Source organism: Phyllobates terribilis, unplaced genomic scaffold, assembly GCF_046119375.1.
Source record: "Phyllobates terribilis strain yellow unplaced genomic scaffold, ASM4611937v1 Scaffold_6__1_contigs__length_29720123, whole genome shotgun sequence".
Lineage (NCBI taxonomy): Eukaryota > Metazoa > Chordata > Amphibia > Anura > Dendrobatidae > Phyllobates > Phyllobates terribilis.
Window position 1 is genome coordinate 5,012,000 of NW_027362766.1, and position 11,526 is coordinate 5,023,525.

An 11,526-nucleotide genomic window follows, 5' to 3' on the forward strand; every position below is an offset into this window, starting at 1 on the left:
TAGACTCCTTGTTTTTGGTGCAGGGGAGTGGAGTCAGCACCCACGTGGAGTTTCTGGCACCAGTCCTCCTTTTGTTTCTGGGAGCCATTACCCTCCGCCTGTGGAGATGGAGGCAAGGGTTCCACGGCCCTGATAGCTTTGTGTTCGACAACAAACAGTTTGGCGAGTGTAGCGTACCTGGGTAAGTGTACTTCCCTCTCCCCAGTGTTGAGGATGCGAACGGGCACCCTCCCATGACGGACATCAACCACCCCCCGGGCTGTCAAAATGGTGGGCCTGCTGTCTGAGTACACGGGTTCTACCATGGCTTGGTAGTCTCTACCTCTCAACCCGATTGCAGTCCGACACCAGATCATCATTTCACTTTTGGGAGGCATGGAAATGGGGAACGGGTCACTCAGTCTTACGCTACCGATCTCACCACCAGACAGTTCTACCTGCTGCCGTCTCATCAGGGCTTTTATCTTCTTGTTGAGGACTCTCTGTTGGCTGGAACTAGCATTCACCGCCACCTGTTGTAGAATTACAATTACCTCTGAAAGACAATTTTCAATTACATTAGTACCCACAGTTATTTTAGGGTGACTTTCATGACAGTCAATGTCCACAATGATCACTCCCTGTGCCAGCAGTTCAACTTTACCAATTTTAATGGTCATCTTCTTGAACCCCATCTGCGGCACGGGTAAGCCATTACTAGCGATGATGCTCAAGTTACTGTCTGGATACCGTGTGATATCAGCATCAGTCCAATACTGCTTAAAAAGTACATAAGGGATAGTGGTTACTTGCGACCCAGTATCCAGCAAGGCGCTCATGGGGATACTGTCCAGCACCACGGGTAAAACCGGGCGCCCCCCAACGTACTTATCACGCCAATTATAAGGGCCTGGTGATCTTATGCCTGGGGGTCGGCCCTCTGCCCCAGGTTGGACCCGTTTAAATTACAGTACCTGGAAATGTGTCCGGGCTGGTTGCATCGACGGCAAATGGGCTGTCCATCCTCTGCGTAGCGGTCTGTGGGCCTCCCTCGGAACGACGGGATCCTCCTCTGTCGACGCCACGGGACATCCTCCGGACTTGAAGCCAGCTTGATGGGTCTTGACGGGTCCACTTGCAACGCCGCGACGCTCCTGGTCAGCTCCTGGACTTGGTGGTGCAGGCCTTTCGACGGGGCTTGGTTCAGGGCCTGTGCATCAGCCTCCACGGAGTCCATAGAGGAGGGCGCCGCCTCCTGGTGGTAGGTGATAGCAGGGCGCCGGGGGTTTATAGCGCCACTGGTTGCAGATTCACGGAGCACACTTATGGCCCTGTCCTTAAATTGGGCAAAGGTCAGGTCGGGGTTCTGGAAGAACATGAGGCGCAGCTGGGCCCTGTGGGCGCTGGACAGCAGACCCTCTATGAATTGCTCTGTTAGCAGCTTATCCGTTTCCTGCACACTGCCAGGGTCAGTTTGTTGAATAGCCCTCAAGGCTTCCTGCAGATTTAGGGCATAGTCTCTGATGCTGTCCTGTGCCCGCTGCTTACATCCATAGAACCTCATTTTAATTTCAGCGGAGGTACGTGTGTCAAAGGTACCCCGCAGCCGGGCCAGAATACCCTTCACAGTCCCTTTCTCCTCAATGGGCCATGATTTTACCTCCCTTTGGGCTGCGCCAGTTAACTGCCCTGTTAGTATGCTGACCTTCTGTTCCTCTGTCAGGGGGTAAACCTGGAACAAACTGTACAGCCTTTCCTTAAAGTCAGTTAGGGCATGGGACTCCCCTGAGTACTTGGGCAGCCAGGCCGCTCCAGGGATGTAGGGCAAGGAAAAGGGCATCACCGCTGCTGCAGCTGCGTTGGTGGTAGTGGGGGCCTCTGTGTCCGACATCTTCCTCCCCCCTAGTTAAGCGTGGCCTACCTTCCGACGATCCTCTTCTGTAGGCCGCGGCTCCGCTGCTGCTGCTATGGACGAGGACCTGGCGTCGCACTCCGATGACGTCAGCGTCGCTCTCTCTCCCTTCCAGGACCTTGCGCAGCGTCGGTGCGTGGGGCGGAGCTTCGGATCTCGCGCGGTTTTTACGTCCACGCCCCTCTTCTTCCCGCGCGGTGTCCTGAAGATGGCGTCCGATGGCGGGAAACAGCTGCAGATGGCGGGAAGACGGCAGAAGACGGCGGGAAAAGGTCCAAGATGGCGTCTGATGGCGGGAATCCGCTCCGGATGGCGGGAAACGACTCCAGACGGCGGGAAACTTCGCCACAGATAAGTTACAAAAGTCTTTTTCAGGCACGCAGTACCTGGTGGTTGCGGGCACGAAATCCTGCCGACTACGCCAAAGCTGACTCGCCCCCTGGGCCATGGGGCACTCGGATCCGGGCAATAGGGAGACGATGGGGGTAGTAGTGGCAACCCGGTTCCGTGGCTCAGGGTGGTCAGGCCAATGGTAGTCTGCTACGTTCTGCTGATAATGTCCGACTACTCCACCCGTGGTTTGCGGTTATTAGGAACCGCCGCTGCATGCATGCCGCTGGGGCTGATGAGGTGTGCAGCTAGGGTAGTGTGACTCCCCACGGGAAGAGTGCGGCCCCAGGGCAGTATAATGGATGGTGGGAGTGATGGTAGTGAGAGTCCCAGTGCTGATAGTGCTGGAGGAGCAAGGAGCACACACACAACAGGTTGCAGTCCAGGGCCTTTACTAAAACAGGTAAATTGACCCACAAACAGTCCCAGCTAGGAGGGGACCTGGATGTCTGAGAGCAACGGGGAAATTGGCCCTGGTCAGGGTGAGGGTGTAGGCCTACCGTGCTTTCTGCGCTCCTTCTGGCTATCTCCTCCTGATAGGGTAACAGCCCACGTTACCAAGCTTTCCGTGTATTCTCGCCTGTATGGCCTGCGACGTGGGTTCCTTTCTGCTCCCAGCCTTGTATGGCTTTACTGGTCCCTTTGGTTGTGGCAGGGCCTCCAGGTTTCTTAGGCCAAGGAATGTACAGTCCCTTGCGGACTGGTTCTCTGCTGGGGGATGTGGAATCCTTCCAGCCTCAGACACCAAAGTCTGGTAAAGTTAAGTCTTTTCTCTGCCAAGACAGGCTCTCTTCGCCTCTTGTCTCTGGCTTGTGGCTCTCCTCCTGCCACACTTCCTCTTAGGTGCAGTGCAACTTTCTGTCCCTGCTCCACTCTGGGACACGTCTCAAAGCTGAGACAGGCCTTCAAGTTCTCTCTAACCCTGCCCCCAGTACCAGCTTTTATAGGGGCAGCCAGCTCCCCCTACTGGCCTGAGACAGGAGGCATTGCATGCTAATGTTCCCCTGACCAGAGAACCTCCCCCTTGCTCTCAGACACAGCTTTATTACACTAGTGGCATCCAGGCAGGGTGACACACATGCACGCTCCCTACCCCTCCATACACATGCACGCTCCCTACCCCTCCATACACGTGCATGCTCCCTACCCCTCCATACACGTGCACGCTCCCTACCCCTCCATACACGTGCACGCTCCTCACCCCTCCATACACGTGCACGCTCCCTACCCCTCCATACACGTGCACGCTCCTCACCCCTCCATACACGTGCACGCTCCCTACCCCTCCATACACTTGCACGCTCCTCACCTCTCCATACACGTGCACGCTCCCTGCCCCTCCATACACGTGCACGCTCCCTACCCCTCCATACACATGCACGCTCCCTACCCCTCCATACACGTGCACGCTCCCTACCCCTCCATACACGTGCATGCTCCTCACCTCTCCATACACGTGCACGCTCCCTACCCCTCCATACACGTGCACGCTCCCTACCCCTCCATACACGTGCACGCTCCCTACCCCTCCATACACGTGCATGCTCCCTACCCCTCCATACACATGCACGCTCCTTACCCCTCCATACACGTGCACGCTCCTCACCTCTCCATACACGTGCACGCTCCCTACCCCTCCATACACGTGCACGCTCCTCATCCCTCCATACACGTGCACGCTCCCTACCCCTCCATACACGTGCACGCTCCCTACCCTTCCATACACATGCACGCTCCCTACCCCTCCATACACGTGCACGCTCCTCACCCCTCCATACACGTGCACGCTCCCTACCCCTCCATACATGTGCACGCTCCTCACCCCTCCATACACGTGCACGCTCCTCACCCCTCCATACACGTGCACGCTCCCTACCCCTCCATACACGTGCACGCTCCCTACCCCTCCATACACGTGCACGCTCCCTGAAGCTGAATAACGATTGCAGGAGCGGCAGATCTCGCGGCTGATTATTATAATTCTGCACACGGGGTGCGTTATAAATATTACTGTGGGGAGAGGCGGCAGAATTAGGAATCTCATCCGGCGGAGCCATAACGAACGCTGATTATTGTGGAGAATATACGAGGCGGCCGGTGCGGTGAGATGGGGGAATCAGGATGAGAATGGCTGATTGATGCACCCGGCGCCCGCTATAGATTCCATATTGAGCCGATAATTACCGCCGGCTGATATACCGCCGTCCCTCGCCGCCTCCGACATAAACCTTCAAATCAACATTTAGATTTTCTGTGCTGCACCATAAACCAGCCGTGCGCCCCCCGCACTTTTATTGTTGGGGGTTTTGCATTTTTTCCTCCTACGGCGACTATTATTTGGGTAATGAATTGTGTCTCGTCGTCCTGTTTTCTGCACTGGGAGCCGGGATTCTGCCGCAGATTTATGGCGCCCATGAAAGGAGAAGACAAGAGGCAGATCAGAGGAGGTGGGATTACACGTGACCGGACCACTCATGGCAGACGGGCTCAGGACTTGAGCTATCAGGTGTCATAATCACTAGTGCCCCCCAATCCACGGGGGTCATGGACCACCAGACAAGTGTCCTGGACACCCACGAATGCCTCCACCTGTGACGTCCAGTGAGGGGCTCAGCGACCACCTCTACATTTAGGAAATGGCTCGGATATTGGAGAAGTGGTGCGATGGAGGACACGCTGACATATGACAACAGAGCAGGACAACACCCCCACTGTGTGCAGATGATGGGAGTGAGTGTGCCTCATCTTTATGTATGGCCCTTTACATCTGTTACCGTTTCTTTGTCATCCTGATGAATGCACAGGAATTAGCATTGTAAATCAGCGGGGCTGCGTACCGATTCCCAGCAGAATGTGCACAACGTGCAGGAAAGAACCAGGATAATAAGATGGAGACAAAGTGACCTCGACCAAGAGTCCTAGAATGAGGAGCAGGAGGTCACATACGGAGGAAGGAGGGAGGCGAGACACCAACGCTGCAAGAAGAGCAGCTTTAAGGAAGCCTCAGGCTCCAGAGCTTCAATCATCACCGACAGAAGAGAAACTGCACAACGAGAAAAACAATCAGCTATGGACACGTCATCATACAGGACGTTCATACCCGGCCATACACGAGTCATCATACAGGACGTTCATACCCTTCCATACACGAGTCATCCAGGACGTCCATACCCGGCCATACACGAGTCATCATACAGGACGTTCATACCTGGCCATACACGAGTCATCATACAGGACGTTCATACCCGGCCATACACGAGTCATCATACAGGACGTTCATACCCGGCCATACACGAGTCATCATACAGGACGTTCATACCCTTCCATACACGAGTCATCCAGGACGTCCATACCCGGCCATACACGAGTCATCATACAGGACGTTCATACCCGGCCATACACGAGTCATCATACAGGACGTCCATACCCGGCCATACACGAGTCATCATACAGGACGTCCATACCCGGCCATACACGAGTCATCATACAGGACATTCATACCCGGCCATACACGAGTCATCATACAGGACGTCCATACCCGGCCATACACGAGTCATCATACAGGACGTTCATACCCGGCCATACACGAGTCATCATACAGGACGTTCATACCCGGCCATACACGAGTCATCATACAGGACGTTCATACCCGGCCATACACGAGTCATCATACAGGACGTTCATACCCGGCCATACACGAGTCATCATACAGGACGTTCATACCCGGCCATACACGAGTCATCATACAGGACGTTCATACCCGGCCATACACGAGTCATCATACAGGACGTTCATACCCGGCCATACACGAGTCATCATACAGGACGTTCATACCCGGCCATACACGAGTCATCATACAGGACGTTCATACCCGGCCATACACGAGTCATCATACAGGACGTCCATACCCGGCCATACACGAGTCATCATACAGGACGTCCATACCCGGCCATACACGAGTCATCATACAGGACGTTCATACCCGGCCATACACGAGTCATCATACAGGACGTTCATACCCGGCCATACACGAGTCATCATACAGGACGTTCATACCCGGCCATACAGGAGTCATCATACAGGACGTTCATACCCGGCCATACACGAGTCATCATACAGGACGTCCATACCGGGCCATACACGAGTCATCCAGGACGTCCATACCCGGCCATACACGAGTCATCATACAGGACGTTCATACCCGGCCATACACGAGTCATCATACAGGACGTTCATACCCGGCCATACACGAGTCATCATACAGGACGTCCATACCCGGCCATACACGAGTCATAATTAGAGATGAGCGTTGTTCTACTCGAACTGTTCGCCAATCTCAGATTCGAGCTGTTTTGGGCGGTGTTCGAGCCGGTCGGCGAACACGAACAATTTGAGAAAAATTCAGCTGTTCGAGGTTATGTTCGATAACTGTTCGTGCACCAAAATCATAACTGGATTTTTTCTCAGTAATGATGAAAATTAATGTTAATCCGCAGTTTGAGTGTACAGCGGGGTGGGGGGAGGGGCAGGGGATGGATCTCTGCAGGAACAATGAAGATCTCCATTTTTTTTTCTCTTTCCCGCATTTGCAGTGGGGAGGTGCAATCTGTCAGCCTATCAGCAGCGCACACACGGAGCAAAGTGCTTTGTTCACACAAGCAAGGGCATGTGTCATTGGCTGTGTATGTCACATGTCCTTGCCCTATAAGACCAAGCCATTTTCCCCGTCGCCACCATTTTCTCACTGCTGCAGCTGCGTGTTAGACGGCACCGCTGTTGCTGTGTGCGCTATACCTTGTTAATTTCAAGCCAATTTTCGCACAAATCTACAGATAGCTTGGGAGTAGGGAATAGTTGTGATTGCAGTCCTTTTAAGGACTAGGTTACAGCATTTCCTACGACTTTTATCAAGCAGGTCTGTGCTCTTAAATAGATAGGTTGTGGGAGTAAAGACTAATTGTAATTGCAGTCCTTTTCAGGACTAGGTTACATCAGTTCCTATCAGTTTTTGCCAGGCAGGTCTGTGCCAGTGCTGTGCAAGTTTTTTTCACAGCATTTGGCTGAATCTAGCAAAGCTAATCCTTTTTGGCCTATTGCAGAGTGTGTTAGTCAGTGGAGTAGCCTATCTGTGTTGCAAGATATACCACCTGTGTATAGAATACCAATTTTTTTACTGCACCTAGTGAAGTAAAATCTTTTGGGCATAGCATCATTCTATTAGTCCATCTATACTGACCTCCATCAGGTTGCAAACTGAATATAATTTTTTTCTGCATCTACCTCTGAAAAAATATTTGGGCTTCTAGCGGTGTGTGGGACTTGTTCTATTAGTCCTTCTATACTGACCTCCAGCAGGTTGCAAATTAAAAATAATTTTTTTCTTCATTTAGCTCTGAAAAAATATTTGGGCTTCTAGCAGTGTGTGGGACTTGTTCTATTAGTCCTTCTATACTGACCTCCATCAGGTTGCAAACTGAATATAATTTTTTTCTGCATCTACCTCTGAAAAAATATTTGGGCTTCTAGCGGTGTGTGGGACTTGTTCTATTAGTCCTTCTATACTGACCTCCATCAGGTTGCAAACTGAATATAATTTTTTTCTGCATCTAGCTCTGAAAAAATATTTGGGCTTCTAGCAGTGTGTGGGACTTGGTCTATTAGTCCATCTATACTAACCTCCATCAGGTTGCAAATTAAAAATAATTTTTTTCTGCATCTAGCTCTGAAAAAATATTTGGGCGTCTAGCAGTGTGTGGGACTATTAGGCCATCTATACCAAGCTCCACCAGCTTTGAAATTAATAATAATTTTTAGCTGCATCTAGCCCTGAAAATAATTTTTCCCAATAGTGGTAGCAATAGAAATATGGGGCGCGCACCTGGCTAACAAAAATATACGCTTCATAACACAAAACACCAGCCTAGCGCATGCATTAATAAGATGGCATCATCGTCTCTCCCAGTGCTAGGCCTACTACCCAGGCTAGTATTCCTGTGCCTAAAACACAATGTATGGGTCCGCGCTAGCCACGATGCTGAGGGGTATAAAGCTGCTGCTAACGCTTTATCACAATTCAATTGGCAGATTTTCACAGAGCTCTTCCACAACTCCCACCCATCGGGCAACAGTTGCCGTTGCCCACCCTCCCTATGGGATCTAGTGGCGAATAGTTGATGCCATTAATCAGAGTGTCAGTTGCCCCGTCGACGTGGCAAGCATACGGTAAGGCATGGGAAGAGTGGACACGACTAGTAGCAGGCAGACGGGTTGACCAATGTGAACAAGCCAGATCACAAGTCACCATAGAATTTCTCCACCAGCTAATGATGAGGGGCATATCAGGGGCGTCAGCGCAGCGGTGTCTGACCAGAGTAGCATTTCACTTCCAACTACTGAATTGGGGAGATGTGACAAAGATTCATCATCAGACAATCCATAAAAGGGTGGAAAAGGGGTCAGCCAAGTCAGGAGTGTAGACGTCCCGTCCCGTGTCACTAAAACTGATTTCTCACATCATATCCCTAACACCATTAACATGACACTCACAATTTGAAGCAACACTACTGTCTACTGCATTTGTGATCGCCTTCTTCGGGGCGCTATGCATAAGCGAATTAGTCCCTCAATCCAAAATTACCACCAGTGGAGGCTTATTACACCAGGACGTAGTCATAGCCAATAATGCAATACGTGTACGCATACACCAATCGAAAACGGTTCCAGCGGGCAGGGGTACTTGGGTACTTCTACAACCCACAAACGGTACACTGAGTCGGGTAACAATAGTAAAAACATATCTAACCATCAGATCACAAAGTAATTTCTTCGTATCACACATTGATGGAACGCCATTATCAAGATACCTGTTCCAAGCTATATTTAATAAATGCATAACATCGGCAGGGAACCACCCCAAAGATTACGGGACACACTCATTCCGCATAGGTGCGGCCACGGAAGCAGCAAGAGCAGGACTGTCAGAAACGGAAGTTCAGAGGATAGGGAGATGGCGATCCACGTGTTTGGCGAGATACATAAGACCGGACTTGTTATCCTAACGTGGTTTGTTTCTTTTACAGGTGACGCTAAGCCAACAGTGTGAGTGATAGGCCACTCGTATATATATTGGGCACAAAAAAGGGCGAAAGTCCGCCCAGGCGGGAGGAAATTAGAGTTTCATAACACATATTTCAACTGGAGAGGTATTAGAGGCCTGCTATGGCCACAGGTACTAATGGAGGTAATCAAGGTAGGGAGAGAGGCAAGAGGTCCGGTCATCTTAGTTATACAGGCCGGGGGAAACAACCTAGGTCATCACAAGAGCGCATAACTAATGGCAATAATGAAACTAGACACTGAGCGCTTCAGAGAATTTTTCACAAAATTAGCTATAGTATGGTCAGAGATTGTGCCGATAGCGGTATGGCAAAGTGCGCGAGACATCACGGCCATCGAATGGACAAGGCGGGTAATAAATATTCGGATGGCAAAATTTAGAAGAGACAGAGGCGGTGTAGTGATACGACACCGACAACTGGAAGGAGATAAAGCAGGCCTCATACGGCCCGACGGTGTTCACTTAATAGATATTGGACTGGACATATTCCTGTCAGGACTCCAGGACGGAGTGGAACAAGCGTTAAGAGTGATGGGTGGGGGTCAGAGTCCTGCATACGAGTACGCTGGATCCTCCGTGGCCTGGAAATAGAAAGGACATGTTGTAGAGTTACACTTGTTGGCCAACTTGCCGGAGTGGGGACCCAGGGCATGCTGCAACAAGCTGAATTATTTTAGAAATAAAATGCCTTTCTAATGGAATGAGTATACAGAGTTAATAAAGCTGTGACCGATCCTCACCCATCCAGTTGTAAGAGTTACATTATTGGGTTGTCCATGAAAGGGGGGCGGTAGGGGGGCTGAGCATCTGGGTTTGGTTGGGGGTCCCCACAGTCTGCCTAGGCTAGATTAATTTAAAAATTCTTATTAGATACACAGGCGGTGCAGCTTGCTTCGCAGCTGGGCTACTACGCCCAAAGTATTGCCTAGGCTAGATGCAGTTAAAAATTCTACGCTGACTAGCAGACACTGAAAATTTGGAGCAGACCTCTGAGTAAACAGCTCTTCAGACTCAACCATCTGTGTTACCCCAAGCCATAGTGTATGTAGTTTCTTACAGTTAAAAGGGGGGGGGGGGTGCGACCCAACCCACCTGGAATTGGCGATGCCAACGTCACGTAAGACACAGCAAGAGGACTCCCAAAATTGTGGCACAGACACCACTTAACCCTAGAACGCATACCTGGGGCCTCGCAGGCCCGCCCAGTTAATTGTTTTCTATTTTCTGCAAGATTGCTTTAGTTAGAATTTTGAAACTCTAGGTATTCTTCATGTATATAGTTGTTTGTCATTTGAGTTTGAGTTATTCCATGTTATTTGCACACGGGCCTAAAGGGCCCCAGGTATGTGAAAGTGTAGATTTTTATGGTCATGCGTTCTAGGGTTAAGTGGCATCAATTGCCCCACTGTTGCTTAAAATGGTTGGTGAGGTGATTTTACCAAAACCCCAAGCTTTTACTCTCCCCAGGATGACACAGGGGTAGAAATGTCCTTGCGAATCCATGATTTGTTCATCTTTATGAACGTGAGTCTGTCTACATTCTCAGTGGAGAGCCGCGTGCGCTTATCTGTCAGCACACCACCAGCAGCGCTGAACACACGTTCAGACAGAACGCTGGCTGCGGGGCATGACAAGATCTCCAAGGCGTGAGTGGCGAGCTCCGGCCATTTTTCAAGATTGGAAGCCCAAAAAGAGCAAGGGTCCAGTGACACAGTCGTGGCTTCAATGTTTACTTGGAGATACTCCTGTACCATCGTCTCTAGGCGTTGACTATGTGTCAGACTTCTTGTCTCCTGTGGCCTTGCAAAGGATGGGCTAAAAAAGTGGTGAAATGATTCCGCAAAATTGATGTTACCAGCAGATACTGTGGTTCTGTTACGGTTTGAGTGCTGAACACTTGACGGTCCCACGGTTGGCAAGTTGGAACTGTGAGATTCACTACGTGCACCACTGGTATTTTGTGGAAAAGCACATGTAAGATTCTGCAACAGTCTCTGCTGATACTCCTGCATGCGTGCATCCCTTTCTATGGCAGGAATAATTTCTGCAAATTTACTTTTGTACCGGGGATCTAACAGTGTGGCAACCCAGTAGTCAGGATTATTTCTAATTCTCACAATTCGAGGGT